The 13978-nt window shown below is 37.8% G+C and overlaps 1 protein-coding gene across 32 annotated transcripts in view; it reads right to left on the bottom strand.

Annotated features, from left to right (window-relative positions):
- LOC129722556 (protein muscleblind) overlaps window positions 1-13978 on the bottom strand; it is a 745426-nt gene that overhangs the window by 642885 nt on the left and 88563 nt on the right. The gene's annotated exons all lie outside the window — the stretch shown is intronic.

Genomic DNA, 13978 nt, shown 5'->3' with positions numbered 1-13978 from the left:
TTTCAAAGTTTCCATTTTTAAGTAAAGAGCAATTTCATAAAAAAATCCCAATTTTAATTGTTTAATTGTCATTTTATATTTGGCTATACAAGATAAGCTGAACATTGATAGTTGATTAAGCTTTTAGAAAAAATAAAAAGAATGAAATTTTGTGGTTTTTATTTCAAACTCTCCACGGTGTATTTTTTTTTTTGTATGGAAAAAATTTCAAAAATGTATCGTGTTTTGGACCACTTATAACGTTTTTGATAAGCTAACATTGTGTAGTTTTCTGAAGGAGCCTGTTGCCATAGGGTTACAGAGTCCGTTTTGCCAAGCGACTGGTCAAGAGTTCGAATCTTAGTAGAATCAGACCGTCAGATTTCAGAGGGACTTCCACGCATGTGTTAGTTCTCAGACTCATTCCCATCCCCCAGTTTGACCCTTTCTTCAGGCCCAAATTTAAAAAAAACTCAGATACGACACACAGTTGAATAAAATACACCTCTCAAAGCAATAAGAATTGCCGATACTTGACAGGGATAACCAACGAGGCTCGGTAAAAAATCTGCCACCGGGCACGGCGACAAAGTACTTTCCTTTCGGTAATAGTCGATGCAGGAGTAAACTCGGTCTCTGGCAACAACGATTGAAACACTTCCTGCTTCCGTTCCATAACTGAACCAAAGGACGTAGCCGGTGCCGTTATCGATCTATACAAATCAGAAGCTATTGAGTGGTTGTACTTGATTACAGATTAAAAATAATCCCAAATAGTCAACTTACGGTGATTCTGGAAAATTTCAGATTTTTATGAAGCAGTGTTTTCAAGATATTCAATTCATAATTATATTTTCGTGTTTTTTTCTTTTCTTTTTTGTTAGATGTTTATTTTGTTTTTTTGGAACAACTTTGGTGGCGATATTTTAGTTTATTTTTCTTTTTTTTTAATTTGAACTTTTTATTATTTTTATATGATCAAACAACCACCAATGTTTAGTTATTTTTTGTAGTTTTCATAAGAAAAACTATATTGAATTCACAAAATCAGATTTTTGAAAAACAAATATTGTTCATTGAAAAAAAAAACTTTTTTTACAGTGTATTTTTCTGAAAAAAACAAAAATATCATCTACATCTTACCGATACCGATCAAACAAACGAACGACTCTATAAATATTTGTAATGATCAATCAGCAAAAGAAATCTCCATATTTCGCACCAGATTTTGAAAATGAATTTGGAAATATTTTCAGAGAAAAATTCATAATTCTAAAGGAATGCAGGAATATATCTTCTCTCATAATAACTCATGATAACTTCATCACCTCCCTGCTGATTCAATGCTGGTCTAACAAGTCAGTTGTCGTATGTTCGAGTCCCGGCTCAAGAGAAGACTAAGATCATAGCGCTAGCCCCGAAATTGTCCTGTATACAAAAACAGATGGCTGAGTAATTTAAGTCAAATAAACAGAGCAGTACGAGCCACCTCGGCTTTAATTCTGCATGACTCGAATAGATGGTCAAAGTCAGTCTAGACACCCTGAGGAAGTACTAATCAAAAACCCGAAACGTCGATGCGAGATATGAACCTGCCATCAAACGATTAATTTCAAATAAATAAAAAATGCGACCCTTGGCAGTCAATTTTGATGTGCGTTACTTTTTTAACAAGCCGAGTGTGCAAATCTCAAGATTCTGAGTAGAAGAATAGAAAATCAAGTTCAGAAACCTAATTTAACAATGTCGAACATTTCAAAGCCAACAACAAGTTTCAAAATCGCTGCCGTCTAAATCATTATTCATTCATCAGCAACCAACCGACGGCGACGCTGGAGCGTTTTTTCATTATTTTGCCACGATGATAAACCTTAAACCTGGCAAATTTATGCGCACCACTGCAATCCTTAATGCCTATCATAATTTTATTCAAATTTACACCACCAAATCGCCGCTTCATCTATCATACCTCAATGCACAAATTACAGTGAAACCGAAACCGAAGAAAGCGTGCGTATGTGTGTGTGAGTCAGTGTCTGGGCGCGAGTGGGACGAGAAAACAGCAAAGCGTGCGGTCGTGAAAGATCACGAAAACTCACACACCGTAGTCTGTTTCTACTGAGTCAGCCGATGGGGAAATGCAGATAGTGATCCCGAAGGTGCACCTAGAATTGAATCGTCGAATCAACAACAAAAACGCATAGTCGAGTAAACAAATCACAGGTAACGGTCGAAAAACGGTGCAAATCAGTACCGAAATTCCCGAAGGGCCAATACTGCAACGGATACCCCTGGCTTTTGCACCGAAGAAGCAAGGTTTATTGTGTACAAAGCGATTCCGGAGCCGGCGACAACAACGAAGGTGATGCGATAATGAAGCGATGTAATTCTCCCTATCCCTTTTTTCGCTTTCGCTGAAAGTGTTCAATTTAGCAATTTGAACTGCATTTAGAGCTGCGGCCGTCTATGGTGGTGGCTCGGAAGCCCGCTCAAGTTATAAACCGAGCTGCAGCCAGCGAAGCACAGTCAGACTCGAAAGGTTGTGCGACGGACGAAAAAAAAACCGGTTCAACCGGCTCTCGTCCAACCCTGAGTTCCCTCATGCACAGATTGTCCACACTCTGGCGGTCTGGTTTGCAGCATTTTTTTTTCTTTCATTCTCGTTGCCATTCTGTGGACACAGTCCGGGACTGTGATTTTGTGACCGGAAAAATGCCATCCATTGGTGATGCAGTGCAATTTTGGCGCGAAGCTGTTTAGACATGTTTAGAATTGTTGCTGAGAATTTCTTCCGTTTTTCTCATACGCTGTGGATAAATTGGTATTTTCAACAGGATTTATTTCATTCCCATACTTCAAGTCACGCATTTCGACTGTCAGCAAAATGGAACCAGCACAGTGCGACTATATTTCCGATTTTCCGCAAGTGGCACGGCCCTACCAGGAATGAGACAAAAGATGTGGCGCGCCGGTCCTGCAGAAAGTCCCGCATAGAACGCTGATTAATGGCCAAGATAATTTTCGGCACCGAGCGGAATATAAATTAGGGACCCCGAGAGCACTGTGGCAATCCATTTCGGGACAAGTGCATGGTCCCCTCGTTGCTATTGTCACTGTACCCTAACCTCGACCGCACGCACACCGTCCGTCATGATTTTCACCGTAAAATTAGTGGACCGTGGCAGTTTGCGGCCGGGGTGCAGCGGCGTGTGCGATATATCCTGTGCGAAAGTGACACAGGACGTCCTTCCTTCGGACCGCACGCCGGGGGCCGGTCCGGTTCGATAGTACCTCTCTCAAGGGGTCAAAGCTCGAATGTCACAGGTCCCCTAGATTCCCTCTGTGCGACGACAACGACGACGACGACGACGGCGTCGTCCGCTGGTGGAATTTTTCGGCACCGACGACGAGCGACGGGCGGTGTGGCTTGTTTGGTTAGGATCAAGTGATTTCCGGCGAAGAAGATTTATGTGGTATTTGCGGTTTGCTGCCGAATCTGGAGCAGCTTGTAAATGGGAGGATTTTCAGCTGTCGGGAGTGCTGCGGCAATACCTTTAAGAGGAAGTATGTGTGGCAGACATGTGCTGGGAAACCAGCGACTCTTTAAAACATCCGCAAATAGGGCCAGTCGAATTTTAAGCGGGAAGCTGCCGAACGGCTAGATTTATGACGCAATATCGGTGGAGAAATTATGAAACAGTGTGTGATGTACGATTAGTACAGTGTCTCATGTAAGCAAAGTTTATTCTATGGTTAAGATAGCAGTTTCACCAAGTTATCGCATTTTTATTTCCTTGAATGTCGGGTCCAGTCAACACAAATTGGACTGATATTTAATCTAAGAATGAAATTTGTTGCAAAAAAGTGAAGGTTTTTATTACAGAAAAATATAAAAAAATGGTAATTGCTTAAGACGGTTGCAGTGATGTTATTTCAATTATCATGAAAAATCTAAAGAAAAAGTCGCAATTTTAGTTGACGAATCTAAGTACCTAGTAATAAGATTAAGCCGCTTCAAAACGCCATAGATTTTGCTACACTGAGAACTCACTATTCCAATTTGAATTGGTTTTTCCAAAATGACTCTCAAACTATTAGCCTGATCAACGAATTCAATCGGTTCACTATTAATACGGATAATAATGTGATCAATTGATTCTCTTGATTTATTGATCAAGAAAGCCTTAGTTTTGGATGAATTAATCAATAGTATATTCCTGCTTGACCATTAGGGTGGGGCAACGTGATCGTTTTTTTAGTGTAGGCAGAAAACATGATTTTCAGCCTTTAGTTCGACATATTCAACTTTGAACAGCTCTAACTTATTTTGAGGACATTAGGTCTTCAGTGTCTTCTGCAAAGTTGTTAAGCATTTAAAATACTATATTCAAACGTAATTTAGTGCATGCATTAATCATCATTGAACTCACTAGAAAGGGAAATGCAAAAAAGTAGGTTTTTACCTACTTTCATACGAATTTGAAATGCAATGCGCCAGACGGAGGCAAAACCAACCGACTTCCGTTAAGTTTGGGATTGTTTAAGGTCCCAATTGGAACAAGTAAAAAACTTGGTTCTGGCTTTGTTCTATCAAGTTTCATTTTTTATATATAACGCTTCACTCTAATGACCAAACGTGGATGTTGCGCAAATCGTGATCATTTTTTGAGCAATTCCTGAACCGTCGAGGGTTTCAGAAACGCATAACTTAAGTCCGGATAGCAAATCATTGATCAAAATAAAAAAAGAAGCGGGCCACAAATAGTTCCTCGAGGTACACCAGATTTAATTAGTTCAAACAAAGACAGAGATCTATAACAGAACACAGTTTAAAAGCGTCTTTATTTTACATATGATCTTATTAGATTAACTGATAAAAAATTCGCTTGGATTATGTCTTGGCAAAATCATTCAGTGTGTAGAAATAACTTCATCACGCATGATGCAGCTGTGTTTGAAACGGAATTTAAAAAATTTTAGTATATCGGTAGAGCTAGTGGCAGCCAAATTTTCATTAATCTCCTAGAAATCTGATTCTATAAAAGAAAATAGAAAATATTGGATTTATTCTCAATCGATCGGAAATGGAAACAACTGGAATATGAAGGCACCATACTGACACGTATTGATTTGGGGTTGAAATTTGAACAAGAGTAGCTATTTATATCAAATGCACTAAAAATCCCGCAGCCACCTTACGAAATTGATTTACCCACTTCGAGTCTCTTGATGTTGATACTATGTCGTGTTTAAGTATCAATGAATGATGTTTCAAGACGCAACTCAATATTATTTTCGTTTAGTATTCGTTCTCAACCAAAACAGCCTATTCGTCATCATGAATGATGTGTAGAAAATTATTCATATTCTCGAAAAACTAACTAAACAGTAGTACTAGGACAACAATACTCCCAATGCAAAGATGTGGAAAAATAACAATCATTCTCTTAAAAGATTCGTAAAATCACTACCAATAACGCTTGTTCTGAATGATAAAAAATTAACCGATAGCCTATAAATATACAAAATATTCGATAAATTCTTCTCTAGTAAAGGTCAACAACTAGCCGCTAATATACAAAATGATCCTGCAGTAGATCCTTGTTCAAATTTGCAACGAGTCTCGGAGTCCATTTTCTTGGCTCCAGCTTCTGCAAATGAAGTTGATGATCAATATTTTGGTACAGAATAAAAACTGTGGTTTCAATAACAGTTCCGCTGATCTTGTCAAATAAAAAATTGTTTCAGACGCTTTCAATGAAATGTTGGAAATAGGATATTAGCCTGGTAGCTCCCTTTTTTAAATCTGGCGACACTAGCTATTCAAGCAAATATTGTCCGATTTCAACGCTGTTGGTGTTTAAAAAAAATCTTGAAAAATTGCTTCTTAATATAATTAAACCGTTTCTTCATCAACACAGTGTATTGTTAAACTTACAGTATGGTTTTCGGGAAGGAAGTTGTAGAGCTACAGCAATTACTGAACTGATTGTTGATATTATTTTCGGAATTGATTCTGAACAAGTAGTTGATGTTCTATTATAAGACTTGTGGAAAGCATTCGATATATTAAACCACTATACTGCCGGTACCTGGATAACTGTCCCATAATGAAAAACAACATGTTGAGAAAACGGCGATTTAATATAATCCGTGAATTTTCGGATTTCCAGCAAATACATCCAGAACCAATGAATATAACAGTTTCATGGCACCACAAGTTTATCGTTGAGAACAAAAAACCATGGATGGAATTGGTATTACGTTATGTAACTTGAAAAAAAAGACAAAATGGGACAAAATATGCGGGTACATTTCAAAAATACTCGCATATTTTGTCCCATCACATATGAATTCAACCAGCAACCGGCAGTATCATTGGCAACGTAGATTGTACTACAGAAAAACAACATTAGTCTAGTTAATTGAATGACATACTTTTATATGCCTAAAATAAACCGATATACACTAATCTGGAGCAAAATTATATGTTTGCTGTTTGTACCACTATGCAGTGGGACTGTAATGCGGGTACTTTCAATATGGGACAAAAACAACTTGGCGGGGGCCTAGCATGGTTGGTAACGTCTCCGCCAACCACGCTCGACGCCTGGGTTCGAAACCCACCGCCGACATAGGTGTCGATGGTTGTGAGGTGGCGTGATCCACTCACAACCAACCCAACTGGTCTAGATTCAATCCTAGCCGACACCGGGAGATTTTCTGAGGCGAAAAATCTCTGGGATCACGCCTTCCATCGCATGAGGAAGTAAAGCCGTTGGCGCCGGTCCGTTAATCAACGGGTCGTGAGTTAGGGTCCTGGGTGGAGTCGCCTTTCCGGGCGTCGGTGATTGGCACAACAACAGAGGCGGAAATAGACCGACGGAAAATAAGCGAGAATAAAAAAAAAAAAAAAAACTTGGAATTTTTTCCATGTTTTTTCATACAAAAGTATCAATTTTAATTTTTTTCCAGAAAATATGATAACAATTAAGTCGATTCCCGATGATAACTCAAAAGTGACCAAAATCAGTATGGGACAGTTATGCGGGTACTGGCAGTATACCATTCTATTATAAACTCGAAAGCTATGGAATTAGGTGTATTACGAACGATATAATTCTTAGCTATCTGTCAAAAATAAAACAGTTCGTTTCTAATGATGCAAAAGTTCTTCGATGCCTATTTAAGTGAGCGTGCCGCAGGGAAGTAATGTAGGTCCGCTTGTTTTTTTTTGCTTGTATGTCAATGATTTGTACAGACTCCGTTTGACAGGCATAACACGCCTATTTGCAGACGATACTGCTCTTTGTTATTCATTGGACTTATAGTACGGCACATTAATAGTGATTTGAAAACTCTTCCAGATTTATTCAAAGGAATTTACTCTCACTTAATCCTTCAAAAAATGTATGTTCTTCCACTCTTCCAGAATGCCTATGCCGATATGCAACGATAAAGTTATTTCAACAGTTATGCAACGATAAAGTTAAGTACTCGGAGTTGATCTTGGACCCAACTTTGGAACTCTATTCCGCAAACTCTCACAATATTCTTCCTTTCAATGGCCTTTGTGATCTGCAAATTAATATGTTTGCTTACGACGTTCTCCATAGCGAAAAATTCGACCAGTTACTTCCTGCTGGCCACACTTATACTACTTGAAGCGCAAATACTTGCAATATTTGCAGAATCTCAAATGTTGGTCAAAAAAAAAATAACACATTGCCAACAACATTAAAGAACAACCGTAATTGTTTTAAATTCAAGCTAAAAACTTTTTCTAAAGAAAAATATTTGCGACATTCTTTCTTAAGTTTTTGTGTAATATATTTCATTTAGTCGTAAGTTAGTCTACCAGAAACGTTGTTTATTTTTATGTAGCAGTAATTAGTGAGTCGGAAGTTAATTTTCAATGAGACGTCACATTAGCAGAGCCTTCCCGATCAGAAAGAAAAAACAAAAATGTAACAGAAGCTGTTAGTTTGTTACGGGAAAATCCTTACAGGCTGTGTTTTCAATTTGAACTTCAATCAACTAGGTTAGTTGAGAGAAATCGTCATCGATATTGTTTTTGGCAGACTTCGCATGTGTAGGATAAGTACAACGATACACCGTGGCCCAGCGCTGAGTCGAGAAAATTTTCAGCTCGAAAACATCCTCGACCTGATCGGGAGTCGAGCCCGATATCACAACCGTGTGGGAGAGTTAGCCGATCGACATCGCCCACAACAGAACCCAGGAGACCACAAGAAATAATTATCTAAATGAAGGAAATTTGATAACTGCCTAAGCTTAACAGATAGAAATTCATAAAAATAGTTTAGCTGCGAGTAATTTCCGTTTCTAGAGAAAAATAAATCTTTACTAGAACAAAAGAGCACTACTGTAAACATTCTTTTATTTATTAATTGGTCGTCAATCATAGGTAGATCACTTATGCTTAAATAGCTAGAAACTGGAAAATATTTTCTTAGATGCAGTTTTTTTGTTGTTACATCGATTTATTCACAACATTCTTTATAACATGATATCACTCTATCAAGAGGTTCGTATTTGCCATAGTTTGTCCTTCGATTACTGATGTTAACCAGTTGCTATTTCTTAGAGGACGAGTGGGTGCATGCATTTTTCTTTGTCTAATTACAATTATGAAAGCCACTACTGCGAACTCTCGTGGAGTTTAAAGTCCATCCAAATTTACTAATCAGAATAACTCACATACAACTGACTCAATGCGCTTTACATGTTTACCATAATATGGCGACCAGACTATGCTATATGTTCCATTCCAACAGAGGCCTAACGTGTGTAATGTACAATGTTTTGATTGTGTATGGATTTTTAGAGTGCAAGCTTATTATTTTGTTAAACCCGGGCATATTAATGCAAAGCCTTGGTGCTACATTCCGATTCGGGACTCGACCTGCTGTTTCTTATACACAGACTTCGCAGCCAACTGTTAAGTGTACAGGACAATTGCGCTACGATCCTACTGACACTGACAGAACTCCCGAGCCGAGACTCGAACCCACGACGACGGGCTTGTTAGACCAGCATCGTACCTCGAAACTAACTGGGAGGTCTATCCGGGCATATTATTGTTGTTATATTAATTAACAAAGATTAATTTGGAGTCAAATGTATTTCAAAGATCGCTTACTTAATTGCTTCTCTCAACTATTTTCATATCAACTCTTTATGTTACGCTATGTTTTAAAGTAAAAGAAGTGGAATTAATTTATTTTACTTTAAGCTGTAACAGGCTCTTTATGCACCATGTGTAAAAATTATCAACTTCACGTTGAAATACCTCAAGGTCTGTCCCGAACTTCAAGAAAAAATTTCATGTCGTCTGTATATACCTTAGTTTTAATAAAAATAGCTTTTTTCTAACATTTCAGCATTACAAAATTTCAGAGACTTTACCGTTTTTCTTTTACAGTATACTTTTCTACCCTGTTTCAAGCTAACTTAATGTAACTTACATTCTAACGTTAAACAGACCGTTTACTCGCGGCTTGTTCGGGGTTATTTACAACACACTCCTATTCCCATTCATCCACTCAATCATTCTTGCATAACATTACAGTTCGTTCTTACATAACTTTTCAGTTACAAAATTCATCAAAACGTTTCTTAACAAAAGTTCGGAAATAAATCCAAAACATTTTTTGAAAGATTTCCGATTATTCCACCATTGTGCAATTTTGGAGTAAATGGTCAAAATATTCAAGTTCTTCTTCTATGTCTAGAGTCGTTCTAGTTTTGTATTCATATTTTTTCGTATGATGTTTTTTAATCCATTTTCTAGTTTCATCTGTTTTTATGTTCACGAGGTACACCATAGGTTTCACAGTCAGCATTGATTATATTACCAATCTTATATTCGACTAGTTTTTCCTTGCTCAGAGTAATATCGTTAACTAATTTATAAACACTTGATTTATCAGCTGACAGTAAATCATTTGGTTTAAATTAAGCCCACAAAATATTCCACCTGATTCCAGGAAACCCATTATCTGCTCCAATAACGTTTTTTATCGTCAACCAACTTCCAATATATTACATTGGCGGTTTTCAGAACAGTCTCTTCGTGTATTAGGATAGCGTTTTCCAACCATCCCTTCGCGTTACGAGTTATTTGTGCTTTATTTTAGTAATCCAAAAGGTATTTTTCATATTTGCTCTCTTCCCCTTTTTTGTTCCGTGAGATATTCTTAACAAAAAGTGGTTAACATTTAGATTCAGGATAAATCAGTCTCAATCCTCCTTTATTTTGTTATTATGAATATTTGACCAATCCACAGGAACTAATCAACAGCTTTCTTCAGCAGTGCGAAATGTCTGTTTTTTTTCGGTGGTAGAAATTGTGCAACGTATCAGAATTTTGAAAGGATTAATGGGTCCCGACGTTTCGACCTTGGTTTGCACCTTTTTCAAGGGAACCTTTTTTTTTATTTGAAAATAAAAAACGCAAACCAAGCGTCGAGACGAATTAAAAACGTGTCGTTCTAAAAAAAATGTTTTCCTGCTAAATCGAAATCACTGCATAATAAACCTTATCTTTTTAACAAAACTACATTTTGTGGAAAAATAGCCACAAGTGGGGAAAACTGGCAATTGAAACTTTTAAAAATGGATCGATGACGTTAACAAAAGCATTCCCAACCAACGGTTGAGGCTTAATGAAATTTAAGCCCCAGTTAACAGTGATGATTATTATTTCAAATGATGGCATCAAATTTCTAGGAATATCAACCACATTTTCATTGAAAACGAAAAATAAATAAACAAGTGAATGGAATGTTGTTCAATTTTTCGAATATTTAGACAACGAGTTTGACGATCATTATTGAACATTTCTCATAAAACTTTTATGGCCATTTCTGAGTACTGAGCTAACCTTTAATTCAAGCTTAACGTTTTTTGTAAAGTTTCATGATGTCTAAGCGGAAATTAGGATCAATCTAGAAGAACTAAATACGTAAAACGACTATTACTGTTTTATAGCAACAAAAATAAGCCCTTTCACAAACACAACATGGTTTTGCACCAATTTTAGGCCACAACCTCTCTCGGAACCGTCAACTGCGGCGTTTGTGTCCCGTGAGCGGCGAAAAAAGCATGAAATCAAGAAACAAAACTAGACAGAAAATGACGAAAATATTCATGTCCAACACTCGGCATTTCGTCCACCATAAGTAAGTATGGCACTTCACACAGCACACAGCAACGTGCAGAGTCAGTAGAGGTATTCGATTCCGTCCAAAGATATTGGTGTGCTACGGCAAGCGACACGGATTTAGTTACTCATTTTCCCTTTCGTTTTCGACCCAACGACTATGGCAGACAAACGTTAGGAGAGTTTGGATTCCCCCCAAACTCCACGGCACACGTTTTCCTCCTCAGTGCTCCTGGTCCTCATCAAACCAGAAACGCGTATTGTGCATACATATGCGCGAGATTCTGCGGGGGCTTCGAAGTGCCGTGGTTTTCGATCTTGTGGCCTGTGTCGCGGCGACGGCGTCGCGTGAACGCAAATACATACAAACAACACGGACGGGCGGCCCGTGTGTCTCGGCCTGTACCTTGCCTTTGAGGTTTTGGCTCAGCTCCGCGCTTGAACGGTGGGTTTGAAAGTATAACCGTTTTCCCGTGTGCTACTACACATGACCGCTTTTGAAAGACAGCGGAGCGGACGGCGGTTTAATTCACCAAGTTCGGCGTTGCTTTCGGCCGACGGAGCTGACGGAGGCCACAAAAGTGTAAATAATTGCTCTCTAGTGTTAGTGCCGAGAGCTGAAAGAATCGAACGCGTTCAAGACGGGATGAAATGAATACAGCGAAAAAAAAACAAAAACCACACAGCTCTAAAACTGAAATTGTATCGCGGAAAAGTTTTGCTGCCGGTCCTTATCTCGACGCAAGTCACCTCCTTTGCTTTGCACACATATCACACACAGAGAAGGCAGAGAGGCAAAAGGCGCGTTTTATGCAATATACGTTGCAGTAAATTTTATATAGGTTGAGTTGTGCGGGGCAAAAGTATGCACTAAACTTTAGGCACACTAACTTTTGGGTGTCATTTTGAAATTTACAATAGGAAGAACACTCAAATACACCCAAAATATGGAGACCTTGCAGTCTCTGGGTGGCCGGTCACCGGAAGAGATGAGACCTTCGCGGTTATACAGCAAAATCAAAGTTAAATAATTTTGATTGGCTGACATAATAATCGCTTATTACCCGTTTTACGCATTTTGGTAAATTACGCGCTCGAAAAGTACAGCTAAATGTCAAGCTGCTGTTTTTTCGTCTTCATACTAAGCACAATGATAATTGCGTGCACAAGGTCTCTAAACAACTGGCCAAAATTTGAGTAAAGTAGAATGCACTTGAACTAGAGTTCAACATTTTCTACAAAATGCCAAAACAATCACATTGGAATATAGTCGTAATTTATTCGTGTCACGTTGACTTGCAAGACTTCCTAGCGAATACTTAGGTTCGTATTACTTATGTACAACTCTGTTAAGTGACCCTTTATTTGGTAAAATATACCATGAAACATACGTGAAATATGACTATGTGTACAAATCTGGAGGCCTTATGCGAATTTTGGAAAAACACATTTGCTTACTATTTTAAGCCACGTTGCATGGCCATTGATCATTTAAGAATTAATATTGCATTTTGTATGACACGGACGAATGATTTGTATTTTACGACTTTATATGATTTTATCTGACGCATTGAATCGCGTCACACATAACTTCATATTGAGTTTTACATGATTAAAATCTTTAACAAGTTAGATAATGCATCTTAGACAATTTTAACATTTTTATTATTAATTATAATGAACATCTTTAATTAACTTCTGGTTTACTGGGTTAAATATTATTTTTTTCAAATGTAAATAGTATCAATTTCTGCATTACCTGGTTACATTGCGTTACAGCTATGCATCCAGGTAAAATAACAATATTCGTCGAAATGTGTTCTGAATACATGTCTGTTGTTCCATCGCATTTTCCTCACTTGTTTTTAAAATTAAATAGATTACCTTCTTTGTACAAATTGAAACTAATTACCTATCCACTGACTATCCACAAGGCAGCTGTCTGTCGTTGGTTTTTTGGGTTTACTTTACACGCAGAATACTTTCTGCATTCAAAAACTTCATTTATTTATGTCCAGACTTAATGTGCATTCTTACACCCCACAATGCGATGCTTGTTGTCATCTGGTAATGAACATATTTCACCAATGCCGTAGCTTATTACTTCTCTATATTTGGTGTCAAATCATTCACGAAAAAACATGACTAGTGCTCCTCAAAAAAGAAGGGTAAAATAAAAGCACTTTGAAATGAAAACGAATGTTTTGTAATCGACTGTCATTAATAAGTTTACTGAAATGCGTCATCAAACTCACTACGCTGATATATCAATTTTACACAATTCTTCTTCTTCTGATTGCATAAAATATAATACAATCTCTGTGTTGGATAGTAGCTTTCCTTCCAACGAAAATATAAATCTACAGCGCCCTAAATTCATTTTCCAACGATAGTTTCTGTACAAAAACATCGCCATATAAAATGTTCAAAACATCTCTTTCTTCGTCTGCAGGAACCTAGTGCCAAATTTCCCCCCATGATCACTGCCGAAGGCCCCACTATAAATTCTCCAGTTGGTTTGATTTGAACGAAAACCGCAAAAAAAGCTATGAAAATAAGAGTGAAACAGCTCAAAAAACAACTTGCCTCACAACTTCGCAACACTTGAGTGCACTTATTTCTGTTTAAATTTCTGATGATTAGACGCCAAAATGTATCAAATTCATACTAAGGATTTAATTTGCTCGAATATTTCAAACCGGCCTTTTGCAAACTTTTGCCCCACACCACCGCATGTGGGTACGAATATGGGAGAAACCACTTTTGGAGACGAATGCAGGAAAAACAGCAACGTATGAAAAAAGAAACAAGTTG

The sequence above is a fragment of the Wyeomyia smithii genome, chromosome 2, assembly GCF_029784165.1.
Source record: "Wyeomyia smithii strain HCP4-BCI-WySm-NY-G18 chromosome 2, ASM2978416v1, whole genome shotgun sequence".
In the NCBI taxonomy this organism is placed as follows: Eukaryota; Metazoa; Arthropoda; class Insecta; order Diptera; family Culicidae; genus Wyeomyia; species Wyeomyia smithii.
This window is presented reverse-complemented; position numbering and strand designations above follow the sequence as displayed.